We start from the raw sequence: 25,296 nt of genomic DNA, 5'->3' as shown, positions 1-25,296 counted from the left end.
TTTTATAGGCATTGTTTGGCTGCTAGTTAGAGTGCAGACTGGGGCAGGGGTCGGGCAGGGTTCTGGGACAGAATCCTCGCAGAGGCTGGAGACATGCTCTCCAGAGCTGCATATCCTGAAAGCCGTTCTGTGTCTAACCGGCATCCACTGTGGTCCCTCCAGGTGCTGGCTACAGAAATCTAACCTTACCACTCAATTCCCTGCTGGTGGACATTGAGGACATTTCACAGACAACGGAGCGACGAATTTCCTTTGTGCTCAGGTTCGGGATTATTCCAGGCAGTCGAACTACTGGTCACAAATTATTTCCCATCTTGAAATTAAACCTGGTGATCTAAAGCTCGCTCGGAGAAACAGGTTTTTTTCACTCTCCGTCACATCACCCTCTCAGACAGCATGAAGAGGAAAAATCTGCAGCCCCCACCTCAAGTTTTCTGAGTTTAATTATTTCCACCTGAAGCTCTTTCTCAAACAGGCCCCATTTTAGGATACAGAGAGATAAACTGAGGCACGCGCAGCCTCCGGGCCTTCCTTTTGGCCTTGCTGTCTCCATCCCTTAGCTGCCCAGCTGCCTAACTGCCGGTCTGCAAACCCAAGCCTGCGTCCCTCATGGTTTTGGACAGCCATTCCCACTTCCGCCGGCCCCGCGGCCGCGGAAGGAGACGCCAAGTCTTCACGCGGGTCCCCTCCGAGCCGCCGTAGCGCCGGCGCGCGGGAGCGGGGCCGCCGCGGTCGCCAAGGCAACGTGCTCCGCGCTCGCCTGCGGGTGTCCGCGGCCCCGGGGCGGCGCTGCAGGCCGGCGGGCCCGGCGCGGCGAGGTGGCGAGAGGCAGGTGAGCAGGGACTGAGCGGGCGGTGGCGGCCCAGAGGGTCGGGGCCCGGCGTGGTCTGGTCGCCGGGAGCGGAGGGTCGGGCGCGGGGGACCCCGGAGGACGGAGGCTCGAGCTTCACTCCTGTCCCCTCGGCCTCGCGCGGGGGGCGGAAGTGGGAGGGGGCGGAGTGGCGCCCCCCAGTACTCCTTAACCCCACCCTAGGCTCGGTCGGAGCGTGCTTTCGGTTGTTTTATTGTTGGACGTTGGCTTCATTCGGAAGTTTTTGATTTTTTAAAGAAGAGATAAGCCCCTTTTAATGGGGGGGGGGATTGGAAACTGCTGGAAATGTACGAGTACGCTGCTCCCCGGGGGGCCCGAGAAAGCTGACTTTTCCTCGTGCGTCAGTTTTCTCTCCTGCAAATCGGAGCTAACGACAGCGCCTGCCGAGTAGAGCCTGATAGTGTGTGTGGGTGCGTAACTGCCTGCAGGTGAGCCCTCGGGGGCGCCGGAGCGTTCGTTCTACTTCTGCGAGGAACTTGGTGGAGCGTTTATGGTGAGCCAGCGTTCGGGCTGAGGGTCGCGGGTGAAGTCAGTGAGAAGTGAAATGTGCGCGGGGGAGGAGACAGCTCCCCACGCGAGAAGTCCCTGCGGTGGGAACTGTGGTTGGGCACCCCAACAGAAGGTGGCTGCCGAAGGCGAGGTGTTAAGGTCTGGTCGGCGGCGCCGTGGGTTCCAAGCCCTGGAGTGCGGGCTCCTGGGGAAACTGCGGGCATCCAGGGCTTTGCTGTAGAGATGTCCCGGAGTGGTGAAAGGGAGCCGGGTGATGTTTGAGCCGTATGCCAATCTCCCGGAAAGCTTTTTTTGCTTTTAAGTGTTGAGGAGTTTGGATTTCGCCCTAGGGCAGAGGGAAGCCTGCACAGGCTTTAAGCATCCTAAGGTGTTGTGTGTGCAGATCGGGAATTCAGGAAAACTGTTTTTGTTGTTGTTCTCATGACTCTGCCTACCTATTCTGCACTTTTCCAACTGCCTCAGTGACGTGGAGATGGGGAATTGCTTTTCTGACAGGGGCCCGTGTGATTCTTTGTAACCACCTGCTGGCCGCATATGGGCCATGCAAAATTGTCAGCTTAAAAAATCAGCCCTCTGTAGATGTATGGCATTTCAAGTCCTTCCTTGTAGCTGCCCTGGCAGGGTGACACCAGAAGAATCTGTGGGCCCTCTGTGGCCTGTTAGCTGGGTGTTCCATACTCCTGATTTATGGAGCTCCCCTTCCCAACTCCCCCAAATCAAGCATCCTGTAGCGGGCACTGTGACTGTGTAGGTAGTAAGTGAAAAGCCCCTGCCCTTGTAGTGAGAGAAATGTGCACCCTGGGTGAGTCCAAGTGTGACAAGATCTGTGAGAGGAGGTGCATCTTAAAGTGAACCCTAGCCTCGCTTGGGGCTTCAGGCAGGGAGTCAGATGACATAGTGTATTTGCTGGGGAGGGTAGGGCAAGGAGAGGGTGTGTTCATTGTTTTTCCAAGCGTCTAGAAGTACAGTCGTAGAGATCAGAGCAGATCACCACTATTGGAACTTAACGATGGACACTGAAGGACATCCAGACAGCCCCAGCTGTTCAGGGCTACTGCACTGGACACCTTCGGAAGAACTGCCACGTAGGCCACACCAACAAGAAGAGGCCAGAAGACTAGGAGGGAAACCCCGAGAGTGTAGTAGCAGTGGCCAAAGGAACAAGTCAGCCTTGTTACATGTCCCCCAACACTCCACACCCCCCCCACCAGGAAGAGAAGGGTGCCTTCCAGAAAAACCAGTGTACAGGTCGCTCGGGACCATCGCTTTGGGCAGGTTTGGAATGGGGAGGACAGAACCTCTGCTGCCAGCTGCTTGCACACGCTCAGAGTGATGTATCGGTGGGCTGAGTTCCGAGTGGGATGTGTGAGGAAGCTAATGTGTAGGCAGCTCCAAGAAGTTGGGCTGGGAAGGAGGGGAGAGAGCAGGCTGGAGAGCGAGCAGGGAATAGGTGAAGGTTTTTTTGGAAGCATGAGACAGAGATGAATTTCGCTGGCAGAGAGCCTGTAAGGGAGGGCAAGGCTGCGAGGAAGGAGAGCCTCGGGAGAACATTCACGATGCAGCTGTCCTGAGCAGGTGCGCCTGCATGGGCGCCGTTCAGAAGCTCTAACAAGCCTGATGGCTTCCAGGTTTTGGAAAGGCGGGGTGTAGGGTAGCTGTTGAAAGAAGCTCAAAATCATCCATCAGCGAGGGATGCAATTGTGTGAAGCCACGTCTTCAAAATGGGCAGATAACAGGCACCTGTTGTGCCAAACACAGTTCATGTAGTAATCTCAGTTAAACTGCTGTTTGTAAGAGTCCTGTGAGATAGGCCCTATTCTGTAGAGCTCCGCCTATGCTGTGGGGAGAAAACTGAGGTTAAATGCTGATTGTCCATTGCACCATATTTGAATCCAGGTTTGCCTGGTCCTAGAGCTCTTAACTGTTCAGTTTATTTATTGAGGATTTATTTTATCTGAAAGGAAGAGCTATAGAGAAAATCTGCTGTTCCACTCCCCAAATGGCTGCTACAGCTGGGACTGTACCAGGCTGAAGCCAGGAGCTTCATCAGGGCCTCCCACGTGGCTGCGGGGCCCAAGCACCTGGACCATCTCTGCTGCTTTCCCAGGTGCAGTATCAGGGAGCTGAGTCCAAAGTGGAACGGACCTGTCTGCAGCCAGTGCCTGTATTGTAGGCAGCTTAACCCGTTACGCCACAAGATGGACCCCAGAACGCTTAATCACTACTCGATGCTGTAGTTCTCTATCTATGATCACAAGTTGAGAGATTTTAAGAGGATTTAGGTTAGATAGTATTAGGTTAAGTGAACAAGTACATACAAGATAGACCAAAGGCAGTTGTTTATGCAGATAGTAGTAGGATACTTAGCTATGGGAGCCTTGGCAATATGAAAAATAAATACTTAAACATAAAAATAGTGATGTCCAACCTGACCACACAGTGTAAAAGTTGGCTTGAGGGGTGGGGTGTGCTGTCCTGTGACACAGGGGTTAAGCTGCTGCCTGCAGTGCCGGCCTCCTGTATGAAAATCATCTGTTCTATTTTCAGTCTGGCTCTCTGCAAACAAGCCTGGGAAGGCAGCAGAAAATGACCATGTACTTGGACTTCCTGCCTCTCATGTGGGAGATCTGCATGGAATTCTAGGCTCCTGTCTTTGCCCTGGTCCAGGCAGCATGTAGGGAGTGAACCAACAAATAGAAGATCTCTCCTCTCTTCTCCCATCCTCTTCCTACTCCTTCCTTCCCCTGTCCTGTCCGCTCTTCTCCCTGTCTTTCAAAATGAATCAATATATAAATAAAGTTGGCTGTGGGCTGGGTGTGAGGGTGAAAAGGAGGTAGTTATCTATGGAGAAAACCAGAGCATTGATTCCAAAAAGGGACAGGTGAGAAACAGGTAATGTGATAAGATGATGATAATGGCTGTGATGTTTCTATGTTATCAACAGACTAAAAAATAGGCTGGTTAAATTATTACACAGCTATGTGATAGCAATTATCAGACATTGAAAAGTAAGTGGGAACTATGTTTGTTAGATATTCGCCTTATATGCTTAGGTATAAAAAGCTGATTACAGTATGCTCTTATTTTTTTGTTTTGTTTTCAAAGCAGTATCATCCATATGCCAAATTCAGGCTTTTTTTGTTTTTTGTTTTTTTTTTTTCAATTCATTTTCATTTTGTTTGAAAAGCAGAGAGATACATGTTCCATCTGCTGGTTTACTGTCTAAATGCTCACGGATGGCTAGGGCTGGGCCAGGCCCAAGTCAGAAGCCCGAATCTCAGTGTGGGTCTCCACGTGAGACCCTCAGGGACCCAGGTCCTTGCCACATCATTTGCTGTCTGCTGGGATGCGCTTCTTCTGGAAGCTGAAGTAGAAGCAGAAGAGCCAGGGCTCAGATTAGGCTCCAGCTTTGGACATAAGTGCTCTGAGCAACCACTTTCATTGCTATGCTCAACACCTACCCCGATATATTTTTTTAATGTTTGAATTTAAATTTCTGTATGGAAAATGTGTGTAAACAGGTTGCTTAAATTAAAAAAATAATTAACATAAAATAACTTAAGAAATGTGGATAATTGGAAAGGATGTAGTGCAATTATGTTGAAATCCTTGTATTGGGAAAATCTTTTCAACACTTCATTTCTGTACACGGCTGAGCAGCAGTAGTCCTTTTTCACTCAGAGCTGTGTGTAATAAACAGCATCCCACTCTCTCGCCCCTCCAGCCTCGATAACCCTTCTTTCTGAGTTCGAGTGTTTTAGATCCCTCGTGGAGGTGGAATCATACAGTATTTGTTTTTTTTGTGGCTGGCTTATTTTACTTAAAATGGTGCGCAAGGTTCATGGGTGAGAATCTGTTTTTTAAGGCTGTAGCACATCTCGCGCGTCTGTTCATCTGTGGTTGGGCACTGGGGTTGCTTGCATCTTTGGGCTGCTATGAGTGACGCTACCCTGAAACATGAGTACCCCCACAAGGTGATCTCCTCATGTGTGTAGTGTGAGATGGAGGGAGGGAATGTTTATTTCTCCACTCAATGCTTTGGCTTTTTAAATTTATTATTATTGTTTTTGTTAAGGTTTATTTTTATTGCAGAGTCATATACAGAGGAGAGGAGAGGCAGAAGATCTTCCATCCAATGACCCACTCCCTAAGTGGCTGCAATGGCTAAAGCTAAGCTGATCCAAAACCAGGAGCCCGGAGCCAGAGCCTCTGACGGGTCTCCCACATGGGTGTTTTTGAGCTGTCCTCAATTGCTTTCCCAGGCCACTAGCAGGGAACTGAATGGGAAGCAGGGCCTCCAGGATTAGAACTGGTGCCCATATGGGATCCTGGTGTACGTGAGGTGAGGGCTTTAGCCACTAGGCTATCGCATTGGGCCCTCAGTCCTTTTTTTTTTTTTAAAATAGATGTTAGTTTCCTTTTGCTCTGTATGTGGACACACATAGCTTTCATAGTCGGGGCAATCAGAAAATAACTTGTTTAGAGGGCTAGGGACGTGAAGGGAAGACAAGGGAGCAGCAGGAAAGAACAGAGAAGGCAAGTGGGAAAGACATTTCAGAATCAGCAGTGTTGAGGCTGATGGCTGAGGCAGCCCTGGGTGGGCTTTGAGACCTGGAGCAGGCAGGAATCTCAGCTGGAGAGCTGGCCTTCATCTTTGTTCAGAACAAGAAGCCATTGATAGGAAATAACTTGATCGTATTTGCATATAAAAAGGGTACTCAGCTTCCCTCCTACCCCTTTCTGTAAGCTGCAGCCGGATAGCTCCAGTTGTCCCAGTCTTACCTGGACCTCTGATCCTTCCCTTTCATTTTTGAGTTGAAATCTTCTTGCCTGAAAGGTGTGTATTTACTCTTGTAAAGCACCTACATTATTTTGAACATCTCAGATTACATTGATGCCTGTGGTATCTCAACAACACAGATTCCTGAAAATGTAGCTTCTACCTTTACAAAGGATAGAGTATTATATATATATAAAATACAGTGTCATATTAAGGATTATTGCTATCCAAAAATTTTTAGATTCTGGCTGAAGCAGCCCATCACCAATATCCACTCCGTTAATCTTGCACTCTTTCCCCAAAGAGTTCCAGAGAGTTCCAGAGAGGGCAGTCACGGTTGTGCTGACGTTCATGAATAGCCTTGCAGTTGATAACTGGGTTTCCACAAGATGGAAATCCATCATCCCTTTGCAGGCCTCCCCAGCAATTAGATGAAATAGGGATTATCATTGTTATTTTCAGATCAAATCATGAATGATCTGAATCTCTTGAGAGGCTCTGTTGAGATCCTAGATCTGTGAGGGACCACCTCCCTGAGCCCCCCACCCCATTACAGGGCATTCCTGGACTGTGAACAACTTGACGCCATTTTAATCTCGGTGAGCTCAAGCTCCTATGTCCTTGAACCAGAGCTGGGAGAAAAACAAGTCCTCGATGTTTCTGGCTGTAACCCTGACCCTGGTAACACTGCTCATGCCTTTATCTGATGAGCAGTGTCCTGTTTTGTACTGCCTCATCTGGTTTTTCTTACTGCGCAGGCTGTGCTTTGAGCATTTAGAAACCCTTCACTTTGGAGGCTTGGGCGATAGCCTGTCAGCATCTTGCGGTGTGGCTGCCATCCTGACCAGCGAATAAAGATGCCTGAGCGTTTAAAGAGTCTGCCTCTGACTTATTTCTGAGATAAATTTGATCAGCTCACAATGAGTCTAATACGTCCTGGAGTTTGAATCCAGGTTTTCCTATTTTTAAAAAAATATTTATTTATTTTTATTGGAAAGGCGGATATACAGAGAGAAGGGAAGACAGAGAGGAAGATCTTCTGTCCAATGGTTCACTCCCCAAGCGGCCACAACGGCTGGAGCTGAGCCAGTCCAACACCAGGAGCCAGGAACCTCTTCCGGGTCTCCCATGTGGGTGCAGGATCCCAAGGCTTTGGACTGTCCTCAACTGCTTTCCCAGGCCACAAGCAGGGAGCTGGATGGGAAGTGGGGCTGCTGTAATTAGAACCGGCGCCCATATGGGATCCTGGCGCAGGCAAGGCGAGGACTTTAACCACTCTATCACGCCGTGCCTCAGGTTTTCCTATTCTTATACTAGCCTTTTATTGAGCAATTTTTAAATGTAAGTAGAAAGAGTGATGCGGGGCCCAGCATAATATCTCAATTGTCTAGTCCTCCCCTTCGAAGCATTGGGATCCCATATGGGCACTGGTTCATGTTCCAGCTGCTTCACTGTCCATCCAAGTCCCTGCTTGTTGCCTGGGAGGGCAGTAGAGTATGGTTTAAAACCGTGGGACCCTGCACCCTGCATAGGAGAACCTGAGGAAACTCCTGTCTCTTGGCTTCAGATTGGCTCAGTTCTGGCCATGCAGTTACCTGGGAGGTCAGCCGGTAGAAGAGGATCTTTCTTTCTGTCCTCTCTGTGAACCTGCCTTTCCAATAAAATATATATATATATATATATATATTTTTTTTTTTTTTTAAAAAGAATATCATAAAAACACCAAATACTCATGTTCCAGCTTTAAGATATCCACATGTGGTCAAATTTATTTGATCTGTACTCGCCACTCCCTCCCACCTAGACTATTCCTAAGCAAATCCTAAACAAAGACACAGAGATCTTTTATCTGCTGGTTCACTCCCCAGTTGGTCACAACTAGGCCTGGGCAAAGCTGGAGCCAGGAGCTATGTCTGGGTCTCCACATGGGTGGCAGTGTTCTACATGTTTGGGCCATCATCTGCTGTTTCTTTTGCTCTATTATTAGTAGTAGTAATATTTGCTACTGTGCTTCATTGGTGGTACTGTGTACTTTTGTGTCATGTCAGGAGGGAGTTAGATCTTGTTATTGTTTGTGTGATGCTGAGGTTGACCATTTAGGGATTTTGATTAGCAGGATTCATCCATCATACACTTCTCGTCATTCTTTCACAGAATGGCTGTAGCTGCTATTGATTATTTTTTTAAAGATTTATTTTTATTATTTTTTTTCATTGGAAAGGCAGATATACAGAGAGGAGAGACAGAGAGGAAGATCTTCCGTCCGATGATTCACTCCCCAAGTGAGCGCAACGGGCCGATACTATGCCGATCCGAAGCCAGGAGCCTCTTCCGGGTCTCCCACGCGGGTGCAGGTTCCCAAAGCTTTGGGCCGTCCTCTGCTGCTTTCCCGGGCCACAGGCAGGGAGCTGGAAGGGAAGCGGGGCTGCCGGGATTAGAACCGGCGCCCATATGGGATCCCAGGGCGGCAAGGTGAGGACCTTTAACCACTTGCGCCACCGCGCCGGGCCCGCTGCTATTGATTATTATTGTCTATTATTTCATTAAGGGTTTAACAATACAGCTCATTAGCCGAATCATGAACTCTGTGTAATCTCACTGTCATCTAATTAAAGGAGTCCTTTACATGCTGTTATGTATTCTCCATTGTGATCAATGGAGAAAAAAAAAAATCCCTCAATTTGTAGCTGTTGAGTGTTAAGGAGGAAGCAGAAGTTGTAACTGTATCCAGTACTAGCTGCTTTCCTGAGATGGTCTTGGGTAATTGCACAAAGCACTCTGTGAAAAGGCTGTGTCAGTATTTCTAAAATGTCGATTTTTGTCCATTTAGCAGGTTGAGGAACCATTTGTGGGAGATGCTCCAGTACTTTTTTTAAAATAAAGACAACAAAAAGGAGTGCATCTCAGGGGAAGAGTAAACTTTGTTCTGTAAATCTTTGTTGTTTCTGCTGTATTTATATATGAGACATGATGTAAAGTGTATTTATAAAATAGTTTTTTACATGAAACAATTCTATGGTATGATTTTCCATTTTAGGCTTGTCAGCATTCAAAGTTGCAGATTTTGGAACTTGTTGGATTTTGTCTTTTCAGGCTAGAGGTGCTCAACCTATAATTGGCTGGCAAGGGGAAAGAAGTTAGGGCTGGGGAAAAATGAGCCGGTGGAGACTAAGTTAGCCCTTGGCCGTCTTCTTGGTTATGGGATCCTGCCCATGACTGTGATGTTGATAAGAGTAGGCCTGATACTGTTCCCGTCCTAATTAGGACTGCTTTGGGACACAAGCAGATGGGATATTTAGGGGCACAAGCCATGAGGTATTGGGAAATACTGGTTTTTGGACTAGAGCACGGTTAACATTTTAAAGCTGTAGAAGCTGATATTTGGAGAGGATAAGTTGCTTAGAAACAGCCAGTAAGTGAAGAAGTCAAATTTTAAGACTTTACCATATCCTGAAAATATTCTGAGTATTTTGTTATGACTGAGTTCCTTAATAATTGAATCTACTGCATAAGGTTGATGTTAGGATTGAGTGTGTGGTTAAAGCCTTGTGCCTGGCGATGAGAAGCATGCAGTAAATATTAGCTGCTATTACTATTTCTGAATCTTGCTTTGCATTGTTGAGTAGTTGGGCCTCTTCCTTTCTCTCTCTTGTTACCCCAGGCTTTCTTCAACTTTATTTTAGATGCTGTCTTTGCTTCTAGTTGGGATGATGGCACAGCTGTCTTACTGAGAAAACAATTAATAGTCTCTTAGGGCTTGAGGGGTTTCACAGCTGTAATATGTTAGAGATGAGCACCTGGTTGGGGTGGCTCTGGAAATTATAGAATTTGGGGAAAGTTGTGTAGGCTTCTTGTAAACAAAGAAACTACATAAAATGTGAATAAGGCCTTTTTACATTTTTGAGTTTTTATTTTTATTAAAGTAGTAAAACCTAAAATTCTGTACTCTAACATTCTGCTTTGGAGGGATTTCTGCTGCCTGGAAAATGACATGATCATACACATGGATCATTCACAAACGTAACTTACTGGTGTGGACGAGGTCAAGTGGCATGTCGGCGTGCCACACCCCACATTGCAGTGCCTGAGTTCAAGCCCCAGCTCTGCTGCTGGCTGCAGCCTGCTGTAATGCAGACCTAGGACACAGCAGGCAATGGCTCAAGTGATCGGGTCCCTACTACCCTCATGGAAGACAGGTTGGATTCCAGACCCGCAGTCTGTTTCCAGCTTGCCTGAAGGCAGGCATTTGGGGAATGAACCAGCAGATGGGAGTGCCCTGTTTCTGTCTTCCTCTGCAAAAATGTGACATTTAGTTGTACAGAGGCAGATGAGTAGCGTTTGTTTTTTTTTTTGTTAAGTCATTCTGTGTGGGGACTAGACTGAGTTTTTATTTTAATTAATCTGCTTACTGTATTTTACTGCCCCTCAAAATAAATATATATTGTTCTTTTAACACTTATTTGAGAGGCAGAGAGAGAGAGAGATGGAGCTCCTAGCTCTTGGTTTACTTCCCAAATGGGCCAGAGCTGAGCTGATCTGAAGCCAGGAGCCAGGAGCCTCTTCCAGGTCTCCCACATGGGTTCAGGGTCCCAAGGCTTTGGGCTGTCCTCAACTGCTTTCCCAGGCCACAAGCAGAGAGCTGGACAAGAAGTGGGGCTGCTGGGATTAGAACTGACACCCGTATGGGATTCCTGGCGTGGTCAAGGCAAGGACTTTAACCACTAGGCCATTGTGCTGGGCCCCATTATATTGTTTTTGTTTGAATTCAGAATTATTTTTAACAAAAATAGGATCATTTCTTACATAGTTGATGGTTATCACTGTAGCTGCAGGAAATGGACATCAAAATTCTGGTGAGCCTCTCGGGCTGTGAAATCACCACTGCAAAAGTGAGGGGCACAAACCATTATTCCCCCACCAAGTAAGGGCCGAGGCGACCCCCGTTTTGGCTTCTGTGTCAAGGAGAGTTTAAAAGGCCCCTGCATGTCTCTTCCTGGCTCTTCTTCCTCTGTAGCCCTCTCCTTCACGAATGTCTGCCTCGTGGGGAAGGGAAGCCTGTGTCTGCCTGTGGTTCCCTGAAATAAAGACCATCTAAATTTTTATATGTATGGCCGAGATATTCTTTTCCTGGTGGTTGGCAAATCTAACAATAGTGCTTAATTTATGTTTCTCATGGAACTGCTTGTATAAGTATCTTTTCGTATTAGCTAATACTCAGGAGCGTATTAACCAATCTCTACAAATGCTAGATGAATAGATTTTTTTTCTGTTCTCATCATGAGTCTTAGTATGTAATTCTCATAGCCCCCGAGTGTTCTCTGCTGCTGCCAACCGTATGTGGCTATTTAAATTTCAACTACATTGAATTAAAATTGTATTTCTCAGGCCCAGGATGCAGATGTGAGTAATGGTTGCTGTCTGGGATGGTCCACTTGTAGAACATTCCTGTCCTAGCAGACACTGTGGTTTAAAGCGCCATCATGACACCTCTCACCTGTTTGATTTTAGGGCATAGGGATTGAAGTTGCCGACTTGGAACTAGACTGCTGGGGTTTGAACTCTTACGCTTTCATTTACAAGTTGTGTAGCTTCGCTTTGCCTCAGTTTTGTTATTTGTGAAATGGCAGTCACAGTACAGTGTAGCTTGTGAAGCTGGAAGGACTTTGTACGTGTGGAGTGCTTAGAATAGTGCCTGGCAGAGATTAAGCACATTTTAATGTTTGCCATGGTATTGATGATGATGATGATGATGAGCAAGTCATTTGGATTTGTTCCCAAGCCTGTATAGGTTTTACTGATTATTGTATGCCCCCTCCCCAATTCCATCCACTGTGCGATGATGGCCGTGGCTGGGGCCCAGGCCCGCCCAGCTCTCCAGACCTCCCCCTTCTCGGTGTACTCACCATGAAGGGAGCAGCCTCTGGAGTTCAGGCAGGCTCAGGGACAGATCACCGTGTGTACGCAGTGGCTGGAATCGGGCTCCTAGCATGGAGATGAAGCTGGCCTGGCACCCACCAGCAGTCAACAGGCTGCTGGAAGTTTTAACCCCCATGCCCTAAGTTCATCCCTGATTATTGTTACAAAATACATGTTACCTAAAGAAATATGAGGAAAGAAAGGAAAAAAGGACATTATTTTTGTGAAAAAAGTTGAATGTGTTTGAAAGATCTGATTTAAAAAAAACAACTTTTAAATATGCTCAAGGCCTGGCGCGGTATCCTAGTGCCTTAAGTCTTGCTTTGCATGCGCCAGGATCCCATATGGACTCCAGTTAGTATTCCAGCTGCTCCACTTCCCATTCAGCTCCCTGCTTGTGGCCTTGGAAGGCAGTTGAGTATGTCCATAGGCCCAAAGCCTTGGGTCCCTGTATCTGCGCAAGAGGCCTGGAAGAAGCTACTGGCTTCAGATTGGCTTAGCTCTGGCCATTGTAGCCACTTTGGGAGTGGGCCAGCAGGTGCAAGATCTTTCTCTCTGGGGCCCGGCGCAGTGGCGCAGTGGTTAAGGTCCTTGTCTTGCACGCCCGGGATCCCATATGGGCGCCGGTTCTAATCCCGGCAGCCCCGCTTCCCTTCCAGCTCCCTGCCTTTGGCCCGGGAAAGCAGTCGAGGACGGCCCAAAGCTTTGGGACCCTACACCCACGTGGGAGATCCAGAAGAGGCTCCTGGCTTCAGACCGGCATAGTATGGCCCGTTGCGCTCACTTGGGGAGTGAATCATCGGATGGAAGATCTTCCTCTCTGTCTCTCCTCTCTGTATATCCACCTTTCCAATAAAAATAAAATAAATCTTTTTTTAAAAAAAGATCTTTCTCTCTGTAAATTTTCTAATAAAAATAAATCTTTTAAAAAAATATTTAAATTAGAGAAGTCATCTGAATGTGGGTGTCTGCCTTTAAAGTGCCTCACAAATGTCTTTCCAGTGAAAATGGGAAATTGTAGCCATCATAGTGTCATTCATGTAGGAACTATGCGTGCTACTTAGACTCCATGGTCCAATATCATTTGGCAAGAACGTATGTTTTCACCAATTCTTTTGAAAAGTGAATTTTTATGTTATTATTAGTCCTGGTCCCATCAGAGGAAGAACTTTTTACAGCCCGCTGAGATGTTAAAGAATGTGTAATATACTAAAAAAAGTTTGGACTGTTCCAGGGAGGTCAGTAATGGAATTTGTTCTGATGCAATTTCTTTTTCTGATTCACATAGTGCTTTGTTTGAACTTTTCATCTTGGTTCTTAGAAATAGTCTTACTCCATAATCACTTCTGTCTTCGTTTTGTGAATGCTACTAGTCACTTAGCTTGTAGAAAGCAGGAGTCCTGCTTTAGGCCTTTATATATCCTAACATATAATGGGTGCTCCGTGTATGTGTGTGCAGTGAGCGAGTGACATTTACTTTGCATAACAGAAATGGGTAAAATAGTGTAAAAAAGCTCTTGTTACCCATTATCCAGTTTCAGCAGTTGTTGATATTCTAGACAAATGTTGACTTGGGATGAATGTGGAGATGACATAAGACTTGAGATACTTGATTTTGCTCTTTTGGGGAGACAAGCCGGACATGCATGATAAGCTGGAAAGAGGAGGAGAGGGTGGTAGTTCAAAGACAATCCCTCCTACCTTTATTCTAGGGTTTTGTGAATCGTGGACTTCTGTGAAAGTGCCAAGCACAGTGCCCAGTGTGTGGTGAGTGTAGTACATCAGTTGCTGCTGCCAGCCATCCTGACCGCACAGCCCTGGAATACCCGGGTGCTGGCACCTGCTACCTCAGTGGCCTTAGACATCAGCCTTTCCTAGCCACAGTTTCTTTGTCTGCAAAATGGGAGTAACCATAGCATTTTGTGCCACAGAAAGCAGTGAGATAATGCATGTCCCTGTGTTCTGATAGATTAACAGTAATCGTGATGTGCCGGAGTGATGTTCTGAAGGGATCGTGCGTTTGCTGCTTTTTTGGGAGTCAGGCCAAGTCCTTGCAGGGATTCTGAGGCTTCATGACGTTCACCCCCAAAGTCATTTGTCAGCCGAGGCAAGTAAACATTGTAGCACAGTGTGCTTCGTTCCCATTTGCAAAATGTTTGTTTCTGAAGCACGAAAACAGCTTTACTTATCCATTTATGCACTGGAACTGAAATATCTATCAGCCAAGTTGATAAAGGGCTAAAAATAGTTTTCCTGTGAAGTCATTTGCTGAAGATTAGTGTTGGAAAAACTTTGTAGTGGAATCTGGCCATCTTTGAAATATAAACTGTCTTTATTTAGGTTTTTTTTCTTCTAAGTGGAATCTGGCCATCTGTGAAATATAAACTGTCTTTATCCAGATTTTTTTCTTTTAACCATTTGTCTAGTTCCTAATTAATGGTGGTTGTGTACTCTGCAGATCACTTGCCCACGGTCAGAATTTCTGTAGGAAGTCAGTTTTCTTGTAAATGAAGACTAAGTTTTAAATAATTTGTCTTATTCTCAGCACTGCAGAGAATCCTAAATATGCACAACATTCACCTAAACAACACACACATATCTGTGTGAGGTAACACACAGATAGTGTATGATAGTGTGGGACGAGAAATTGACTCCCCTCTGATGGTTATAAACACTTGGGCAGTGTTTGGACAGAACCATCAGCTGTCACCTCCTCTGGGATGAGAGTTCCAGAAACCTAGGTCGAAAAGCCAGTGTCCCAGACTGCAACTCTCAATTTTTAAAATTCTTAAAATTCAAAAAACAAGCAACTTGCTTTTAAAGTGATCATTTGCCATTTAGGTTTGACTTTTGCTGTTTCAGAGAGTCAAAACTTGGCATTGGCATTTGTAACTTAATATATCATGTCCTTTTACCAACATCTTCATCCAAACAAATGAAATCCCCATTCCGTATTCCCAAATAACAAAAACAAACAAATGCAAGACCCAGCTTATCTTGGAGATGGAGTCCTCATGCCACCAGCTGACCCTCAGGAATTCTTAGTTTTTTTGTTTTTTTCCCATAGATCGTTCTATTTCAATGCCATAAGATAGTCCATTTTCTGAATTCTTTTTTATGGAATTTCAGTATATTTTGCTGAGGTTTATTTCCAATAGATCAGCACAAATCATCTCTAGTAGTCGTTAAGCTACTGTAATAGTACAGTTACTTCTAATTTAAACTTCCATTTGAGGAAGTTGTCAGGAAAAAAACTTTAAAAAATGTAATTACAATAAAAATATAATTACAAAAACTCTGCTTTTCTCTGCTTATATTGTATGGTTCTATGATAAAAAAATCAGAAAAGGCTATATATATACTTCTTGATCTTTCTTGGTAATAATTGAAAAGTGAAATTGGAACTCATTTTAACTTGTGAAGGAATGAGGCGATTCCTGTTCATAAGCTGTATACGTTTGTTTTTAATGTACTGAAATTTTATATTCATTATTTTTAAAATTTATTTTTTTAAAGATTTTTTATTATTATTTTTTTATTGGAAAGGCGGATATACAGGGAGGAGAGACAGAGAGGAAGATCCTCTGTCAGATGATTCACTCCCCAAGTGAGCGCAACGGCCGATGCTATGCCGATCTGAAGCCAGGAGCCTCTTCTGGGTCTCCCACGCGGGTGCAGGGTCCCAAAGCCTTGGGCCATCCTCGACTGCCTTCCCGGGCCACAGGCAGGGAGCTGGAAGGGAAGCGGGGCCGCCGGGATAGAACCGGTGCCCACATAGGATCCCGGGCGTGCAAGACAAGGACCTTAACCACTGCACCACCGTGCCGGGCCCTATTTTTTAAATTTATTTTTATTGGAAAGGCAGATCTACAAAGAGGTGAAGATACAGAAAGCTCTGCCACTTGCTGGTTTACTCCCAGATGGCTGCGATGGCCATAGCTGAGCTGATCCAAAGCCAGGAGCTTCTTCTGCATCTTCCACTTGGGTGCAACATCCTATGGCTACAGCCATTCTCTACTGCTTTCCCAGGTCATAAGCAGGGAGCTGAATGCTAAGTGGAGCAGCCAGGACACAAACTGGCACCCATATGGGATGCTGGCACTTGGAAGTGGGGGATTAGCCAGTTGAGTCATTGCTGCAACCTCTAATTTTTAATTCTTTTAACTTTACTTGAAAGGCAGAGACACACATACACATAGGTAGCAAATGAGAGAACAAGAGAGAAATTCATGTACTGGATGAGAGAGATTTTTCATCTGTTGATTCACTTCCCAAATGCTTACAACAGCTAGGCTGGACCCGGCTGAAGCAAGGAGCCTGGAATTCTGTCTGGGCTCCCACACAGGTGGCATGGACTGAAGCCGGGTCAGGAGTGGAACCAGCACACACACGCGATGCTCTGGTGTGGGGTTTGGGTGTCCCAGGCAGCAGCTTAGTCACTGTGCCAAACGTCTCCCCTGCATCAGTTTTATTCTTTCATTCACACATATACCAGGGGCTTGGAGACATTTGAGGGGAGGGCTGTGGTTTAGACTACCACCCTCTCCTCACATCACATTGCTCCTTCCAACAGGGAATTAGCTAAACGATGGGTTTCTTGGGAGGGCAAGAGCCACTGAGCAGTTGCGCCGGGACCTGCTTTGTTCCTTGTGAAAGGGAGTTAAGTTTTAGGCTTAGATCTTTGTAAAGAGGTTTTTCCCTACTTGAATATCTTGGTATTTGCAGACCAAGGGTAGGATAAAGGGTAGTATTTGTCTTTATAAGACTGCTGTACAATTTGCTGGCTCTTTAACTCTGACCTCCCTGCCCCCAATAAACGTTCACTTGAGTGAGGAAGCACTGTGACAGCCGAAGCCGGGGGTGGGTCTGCACTGTGGCTGCCACAGTGCCTGCGTTCCTATCACAGTGTTGTTGAGTGTCGGCCCTGCTTCCAACCCAACTCCCTACTAATGTTCCTGGGAAGGCGGTGGAAGCTGACCCAAGTGCCTGGGCCCCTGTCAGTCTCGTGAGAGACCCAGATGCAGCTCTGATCTCCTGGTTTCAGTCTGGATCCACCCCCACTGTTGAGACCGTTTGAGGAATGAACTTTTGAATGGAAGATCTAACATACATGCACACTCACACTCATCTGCTCCCTCCTTCACTCTTCCTCTCTCCACTCTTCGCCTCACTCACTTTCTCCCTCCCTTTGTCCTTCAAATAAATTAAAACAACAACAACAACTTAAAAAAAAAAAAACCCTCTTCCTTCCTTCCACACTTCCAGAAAGCCCCTCTAGCAGACTGATGCTGTTAGGCATCATGGGCTTGGGTGGTGCTCCAGTGAAGGAGCTGTGGATTGGATGAAGAGAAGGCACTTACTTGCAGAACCCTTATAATAGTCATCAGTGTGGAGGTAATGAAGGTGGTGGAACTTACCACCTAGAATGTTCCTTTTATTGGAGAACCACACATGTTCTGGGTTCATATGTATATATTCATTTACTTAATTATACCCTCTCACCACCATCATTTTGATCCAGAAATGCTGCAGTGCAGGTCTTCATTCACTTAACCATTAATTGTGTCTCCTGCTGTATTTGGAGATGAAATAACTGGGATCTCCTGAGCTTTCAAGGGAGCTGAGCCGGCTTGAGGCCCACACTGTATTGCATCTGTTTGTAATCTTTATCCTCCGTGTTGTGCTAGAGGTTCTGAAGGGTTTATCTGAACTTAACCATCCCTGAACTTCAAAAAGCTCTGTTTTTTACTATTTCCCATCAGACTTATCTCAAATGTCACAGTGTTCACGAATCTTCTTTGAAGCCTGCACTGAGATATGATCTAAATTCCCATAGCATGTTTTCCCTCATGACGCTAACCACAGACTGCCTTCGCTTGCGTTTGATGATGCTTCCCTTATCGTCCACCAAAGCTCAGTAATAATTTCCTGAGCAACTCCCATGTGACAAACCTTTTTCAATATCTGGAAACTCGATCCCTCCTAGATGGTCTCATTTTCGTCTTTGTTAATAATCGGAGGGGCAAGATGAGTGTTGTAACTCAAGTGGGTGAAGCCACTGTACAAACCACATCCTATATAAGTGTGTGTTCAAGTCCTGACCGCTCCAGTTCTGATAAAACTTTCTGATGTTGCATCTGGAGAGGAAATAGATGATGGCTCAAGTCGTTAGGCCTGTGCCACTTACGTGGGAGACCTGGATGGAGCTGGCCTGGCCCCAGCTCTGACTGTAATGTGTGTTTGGGGAAGTGATCCAGCAGATGGAAGATCTGTCAACCTGTGTGTGTGTGTCTGTCTGTGTCTGTCTCTTCCCTCCAGCCTCTTTGCCTGCTCCTCCTCTGTTAGTCTGCCTTACAAATAAATAATTACACATTTTAGAAAGAGTAGTGTCTTCCTCCATTGATTCCCTCTGGCGCCTGGTGTATTGCCTTGAATGTAGTGATTGATACCAATGTCTGGGTTCAGTTTGGAATACAGAGAAACAAACGAGCATTTCAAGTCACATCTGAATTCACCCCCAAGCCTTGCCACTGTGCAACTTTGATAAATCACTAATCTATAATCCTAATCTATAAAATGTCGATAATATCATCTGGCAGGATTATTGTAAAATTTGTATGAAGTGACTGGAAAGTAGCAGCACCTTGTAGATGTACATGACATGGTGGTTACTGTAAGGGAAATGCAGCCATTCCTTTGGGTGACCTGAGTGAACGGTGTGACCGTTTAGGATCTTAATTGTCTTAAAGGAAATGCCTATTTAGTCTTGAAGCTTCTCTACACTCTTCTTGCAGGCTCTGGGGAAAGTCTGTCCCTTTGCTGATGAACTGCTCCCTTTTTAGAGTCAGGGATCCTAGGCTCTGTTTTGGAACTACTTATATAATGTGGACCACCTGTTATTTGTATATTTTTAGTAGTCGGTATCGAGTAATCCTAATCCTGTCTGTAAAAGAGCAAACTGTTTACCAGAGCAGAGCTTTCTTCTTAACACTGACTCACACTGACTCATCCTTCTCTTTTCCCTTCCTACCACCGCATGACAACCTTGCAGGGGAAAAGAATTTTTAAGGAATTCAATTGACTTACTTAATTTTTTTTTTTTTTTTTGAGAAAGAGAGCCCAGCAATATTTCCTCAGCTGCTTCACATCCCATATGCCTCTAACAGCCAGCCAGGGTTGGGCCAGGCCTGGCGTATGGGACTCCATTTAGGTCTCCTGTGTGGGTGACAGAGAACAGAATCCTAGAGCCATCACCTGTTGCCTCCCTAGTGTACATTAGTGGGAAGCTGGAATCAATAGCAGGGCTGGGATTTGAACCCAGGTGTTCTGGTATGGAATGTGGGTGTCTGGGGTAGCGCCCTAACCACTCTGCCAAATGCCTTCCCCACTGTTTTCTTATTCCTTCCCAAAGGTAAAAATCTAGAAATGTCATATCATTCATGCTACCTCATGGAAAGTTAAACATTACGTGGCCAGTGTGACCCACACCATAGCTGAACATCTAAAGCAAGACCTGCTGTAGACAAACTCATTCTGTTGGCTGAGAGGCTAAACTAGTGCCTGAAGTGTACACGTTACGAATAAATATGGGACTGGCGTTGTGGCCCAGCAAGGACGCTGCCACTTGTGACACTGGTATCCCACATGAGCACAGGTATCCCATATGAACACAAGTTCTGGCTGCTCCACTTCGGATATAACTCACTGCTAAGATACTTGGGAAAGGCAGAAGATGCAGATGGAGTGCTGGCTTCTTCCTGGCTCAGCCTGGATCGTTGCTGCCACGTGGAGAGTGAGCTAGCAAATGAAAGACTGCTCTGTCTCTCCGTTTTCTCTGCAACTTTTTCAAATAAAAGAGAGAGCTTTATATATTTTTTTAAAAAGCAGTCAGATACATTTTGTTGCCTGTATTTTCGTGTTAAATTCTGTTAAATCCAAGAAGTATCATCTTCTGAACTAGGAAACCCAGAGTTGGAGCCAGCACTTTGATGCCCTCGCAGATGGAGCGACAGACACAGAATTTAGAAGCACAGGAGAGTCAGCTGTATGGGGAAGATTTACAGGTCAGAACGACACATATACTTGGGCCTTCACCCAGCATTCACTAGGTGACCATCTCCTGACTCGGTATGCCAGGCCCTAGAGTGGCAGTGAGTATAAATGGGGCCCACTGTTGTGGACCTTATTCTCTGTGCATTTTGTATAAATGCTAAGAGGGTATAGCAGTGCCTTACTCTGATGTGTTAACATGTACTTTTGTGGGAGCTTAAAGAAACTAAGGAGGGCTTTCTGGAGGAAAAGGCACCCAAGCTGAGGCTAGAAGAAAGGAATTAGGGTGGATGAGCATGGCTGAGTTTTCTGGGCTGGAAGAACCATGAGTGTGAAGGGATTAAGGTAAGGGAAGAGCTTGCCCTCAGTGGAACTAAAGGAAGTTCCAGTGCGACAAATAGAACAGTGAGGAGGATATAAACGGTAGACCTGGAGAAAAGAATAGGACAGCCTCAACCAAAGTATTGGATCAGATCATTCCTTGTGTAAGCATGTTTGTGTGTGTGCTAGCTTGGGTAAATTTTACATGTTGTGAAATGCTCATGACAAATGCAAACATCTGGTTAAAAGTCAGGACTTTCAGCTTGGTGCTTGAAGCAATGGGAGGGGCCCAGATTTGATGCTGATCACCAGCAAGACTGGGAGGATGGGGCGGCACATCAATGAAGACAGGACTGCACTGGGGAGGTGGTGCTTTGCCAGTAACTGGTGACTGAGAACATGCAAGGATCTTGGTTTTCCCAACATGATCTTAGAGAACAATCTCCTAAGTACTTTGCGGGATTCAAAGTGTCTATACAGACTCAGAAGACTGGATTCACAGGGTCTCCCTGGAAAGGACTTCTGCGGCACCTGCACTTTGAATAAAGCTTCCCCAAAAGTTCAGGGGTGTGGGGCAGTGGTAACTGCACACAGAGGTGTTCTCCCAATTTCGTGATAAAACATGGGGAGGTAACTGCCTTGTTATTTATTTTTTTGCAGCACATGTTGACATTTTTTTTTCTTCGAAGAGTAAGGTACTAAAGTATTGTTACAGTTCTGGGTTTCAGAAATTTACTGCAGATCAGTGTCATTTAAATGTTTTATTGTAATACCTGAATTTTTGACATTGTGTCAGCAGTTATTTAACATTTTATTGTGATGTTTTATTTTTCCAAATTATTATTTCATGAAAGGCAGATTTACAGGGGGCAGAGATCATCCATCCACTGATTCATCCCCACATGGCTGCGGTGTCCGTGGGTGGGCCGCCTGGGTGCAGGGCCCACACGTGGCTTCCTCCACTGCTTTCTCAGTCAATAGCAGGGAGCTAGATTGGAAGTGGAACAGTTGGACAGGATCTGGCACCCATTTAGGATGCCAGCCATGCATGCAATGGCTGTACCTACCACACCACAGTGCCAGCCCCTAATATTAGTAAGGGTGAGAAAGGATATTGTGGGTAGAATTATTTTCATTGTTCCTAATTAGGAAATGTCTAAATTTCTTCAAATAAGCAGACGTAAAAATGTATTGAGAGCAGATCTGTTTTTCACCTCCTTTATTTTCCTTTAAAAAATAACTTGAAGGAACAGTGCTTAAAAATAGTTTACTGCTAAAAAACCCTAAAATAGATTTATAGCAGTTTTGTTTATGTGCTTCTCCAAAGTTTGCTAGCTCTACATAGGTTTTGTATAAATTTATTAAAAATGTTTTTGCGTTAGCCTAAATCACAGCATGTTCAGGGCAAGGACCTTAACTGCTACGCTATCGCTCCGGGCCCAACTTAGAATTTTCTATAAAGTTCTCTATTACAATTAGATATAGTTAGCCCAGTTCGTAATCTTTTTGTGCCTGTTGGCTGTATAGCAACAATTACTGAGTCTAATAGTCCTGCCTTCAATTTGGACTATACCTCAAGGGATCATAGGAGATTATTTTAAAAACTCTTTCAGTGTAGGCCATCAGTCCCCAACATTCTATTTCCTAAGGCAAAGGTTGGCAAACTATGGCCTGTGGGTCAAATAGACCCCTCCATCTGTTTTTGTAAAGCAGTATTGGCATATAGCCATAATGATGTGTTTATGCCTTCTGTTGAGATTGCTTTTTTTTTTAAAGAATTATTTTATTATTTTTCTTGGAAAGGCGGATATACAGAGAGGAGAGTCAAAGAGGAATATCTTCTGTACGAAGATTCACTCCCAAAGCGGCCACAACGGCTGGAGCTGAGCCAATCCGAAGCCAGGAGCCTCTTCTGCTTTCTGGGGCCAAAGGCAGGGAGCTGGATGGGAAGCACAGCTGCTGGGATTAGAACCAGCGCCCACATGGATCCTGGGCGTGCAAGGCAAGGACCTTAACCACTACGCCATTGCACTGGGCCCAAGATTGCTTTTGCACTATAAGGTGGAGTTGAGTAGTCATAACTGAGACCAACTGACTTACAAAACCTAAAGTGTTTGTCCATTTATAGAAAATATTCAACAATCTGTGTTCTTTTTTTAAAGATTTATTTTTTTATTATTTTTTACTGGAAAGGCGGATATACAAAGAGGAGATACAGAGAGGAAGATCTTCCGTCCGATGATTCACTCCCCAAGTGAGCCGCAACGGGCCGATACTATGCCGGTCCGAAGCCAGGAGCCTCTTCCGGGTCTCCCACGCGGGTGCAGGGTCCCAAAGCTTTGGGCCGTCCTCGACTGCTTTCCCGGGCCACAGGCAGGGAGCTGGAAGGGAAGCGGGGCTGCCGGGATTAGAACCAGCGCCCATATGGGATCCCAGGGCGTGCAAGGCGAGGACTTAACCACTTGCGCCACCGCGCCGGGCCCCTGTGTTCTTTTTTTAAAAATGTATTTGGTCGGGCCCGGCGGCGTAGCCTAGCGCTAAACTCCTCACCTTGAACGTGCCAGGATCGCATATGGGCAATGATTCATGCCCCAGCTGCTCCACTTCTCATCCTGCTCCCTGTTTGTGGCCTGGGAAGGCAGTGGAGGATAGCACAAAGCCTTGGGACCCTGCACCCATATGGGAGACCTGGAGGAGGCTCTTGGTTCCTGACTTCAGATTGACTCAACTCCAGCCATTATAACCACCAGCAGATGGAAGATCTTTCTGTCCCTCCTTCTCTTTGTATTTCTGCCTTTCCAATATGCTGCCTCCAGGGTCCACATTGACAAGAAGATAAAATCAGAAGTCATAGCTTGAGCACTGAACCCAGGCTCTCCCATGTGGGTCAGTGGTGTCTTAACCAAATAGACGAAATGCTTTCACCCACTTCCCTAGTAATGGTAATTAAAATGTTTCCTGCCCTCCGCTATTTTTTGAAAACATCTATTTATTTAATAGGCAGAGTTAGAGAAAGATGTCTTCCATCCCCTGGCTCTTTCCCAAACAGCCAGAATAACTGGAGCTGAGCTCGTCTGAAGCTAGGAGCTTTTTCTGGGTCTCTTGAGTGAGTACAGGGGCCAAGAATTTGGTCCAACGTCCACTGCTTTCCCATGCCGATTAACATGGAGTTGAATTGGAAGTGGAGCAGCCGGAACACAAACCCAGGCCCATATGGCCTGTGTTACAGTGCTGGATTCTCCTTGCTTTTTAAATCCAGTAGATTAGATAGTTTGATTTGTTTCAGAAATTTGTAACTGTGAGTCCCAATAATATATACAATTTATATTACCAAGTGTGTGTAATACTCCTACATACACATCAAGTGTAAATAAATACTAATAATATTTATAGTATAAATTAATACTGTGTAGTCCCAACACAGTAGCCTAGTGGCTAAGGTCCTTGCCTTGTACACACCAGGATCCCATATGGGCGCCGGTTCTAATCCCGGCAGCTCCGTTTCCTATCTAGCTCCCTGTTTGTGGCCTGGGAGGGCAGTCGGGAATGGCTCAAAGCCTTGGGACCCTGCACCTGTTTGGGAGACCTGGAAGAAGCTCCTGGCTTCAGATCGGTTCAGCTCCAGCCATTGTGGCCACTTGGGGAGTGAACCATCAAACAAAAGATCTTCCTCTCTGTCCTCCTCTATGTATATCTAATTTTCTAATAAAAACAAATAAATATTTAAAAAAAAACTATGTAGTGCTTGCAGTACACTGAAATATTTTCTCGTTTAATCTGTTTGGTTTCATTTTTTTTTAAAATATGGAAAGCTTCATGAATTTGCATATCATCCTTGCTCAGGGGCCATGCTAATCTTATCTGTTTCATTCCAATTTTTGTATATGTGCTGCCAAAGTGAGCACAATTTGGTTTCATTTTTTAAAATTGTATTAATCCTAGGGCAGGTGAAGGGTGGTGCAGTGCATCAACCAACTGCTTGAGGTGCCAGTATCCCATATATGGTATAATTTTGAGTCCTGGCTTCCCCACTTCCAATTCTGCTTTTTGTTGACCCTGGGAAAGCAGCAGAAGACAGTTCAAGCTCTTGAAACCCTCAACCCATCTGGGAGATGTCAGTGGAGTTCCTGGTTCCTGGCTTTGGTCTGGTGACCATTCGGGAAATGAACTAGCTGATGAAAAATTGATCTTTTTCTCTCGCTGTACCTTTCAAATATATACATATGTTTATATTTAAAATATGCTAATCCCAATGTGTTAGACTGATTTCATGAACTTCCAATCAGTCTTATCACCTGGGTACAAGAACAATTTTCCATTCATGAATCTTCCAAGCTGTGTTGCATTTCCTTAAGGCTCCTGTCTGTGATCATTTCTGGTTTTGATTGTTCAATTAGTGTTTTTTTTTTTTTAAAGATTTATTTATATTTACTGGAAAGGCAGTTTTACAGAGAAAAGGAAAGGCAGGCAGACAGACAGATCTTCCACCCGCTGGTTCACTGCCCAAGTAGCTACAATGGCTGGAGCTGAGCTGAGGAAGCCCGGAGCTTCCTCCAGGTCTCCCATGTGGGTGCAGGGTCCCAAGGCTTTGGGCCATCCTCCACTGCTTTCCCAGGCTGTAAGCTGGGATATGAACCATTGCCTATATGGGATCCTGGCACATGCAAGGCAAGGACCTTAGCCGTTAGGTTACCATGCCAGGCCCCAATTAGTGACACACTACTGAAGTGTTTGCTACAGAGAGTTTAAGCAGAAAAGCATTTGAAAGATTTAAGGAGCTTATGGAATCTCATGGGGCCCAGGTGCTAGTTCACTGAGCCAAGCAGCCAGTGGACTGCAGGCCACGGAA

The 25,296-nt window shown here is 45.6% G+C and overlaps 1 protein-coding gene and 1 non-coding gene across 2 annotated transcripts in view; one reads left to right on the top strand and one right to left on the bottom strand.

Annotated features, from left to right (window-relative positions):
- Positions 1–1,110: 1,110 nt before the first annotated feature.
- Positions 1,111–25,296, top strand: part of PKIG (cAMP-dependent protein kinase inhibitor gamma) — a 67,791-nt gene continuing 43,605 nt past the window's right edge. Inside the window, exon 1 of the mRNA XM_040981436.1 lies at positions 1,111–1,299. The gene's annotated coding sequence lies outside the window, so the exon portion shown is untranslated. The remainder of the gene's footprint in view (positions 1,300–25,296) is intronic.
- Positions 24,246–24,352, bottom strand: LOC121157523. Its single transcript, XR_005884045.1, has one exon. It is a non-coding gene; the product is annotated as a U6 spliceosomal RNA (small nuclear RNA).

The sequence above is a fragment of the Ochotona curzoniae genome, unplaced genomic scaffold, assembly GCF_017591425.1.
Source record: "Ochotona curzoniae isolate NIBS_2020 unplaced genomic scaffold, NIBS_Ocur_1.0 contig_3520, whole genome shotgun sequence".
In the NCBI taxonomy this organism is placed as follows: Eukaryota; Metazoa; Chordata; class Mammalia; order Lagomorpha; family Ochotonidae; genus Ochotona; species Ochotona curzoniae.
The sequence above is the reverse complement of the archived record's forward strand: the minus strand, read 5'-3'. Positions and strand labels throughout refer to the sequence as shown.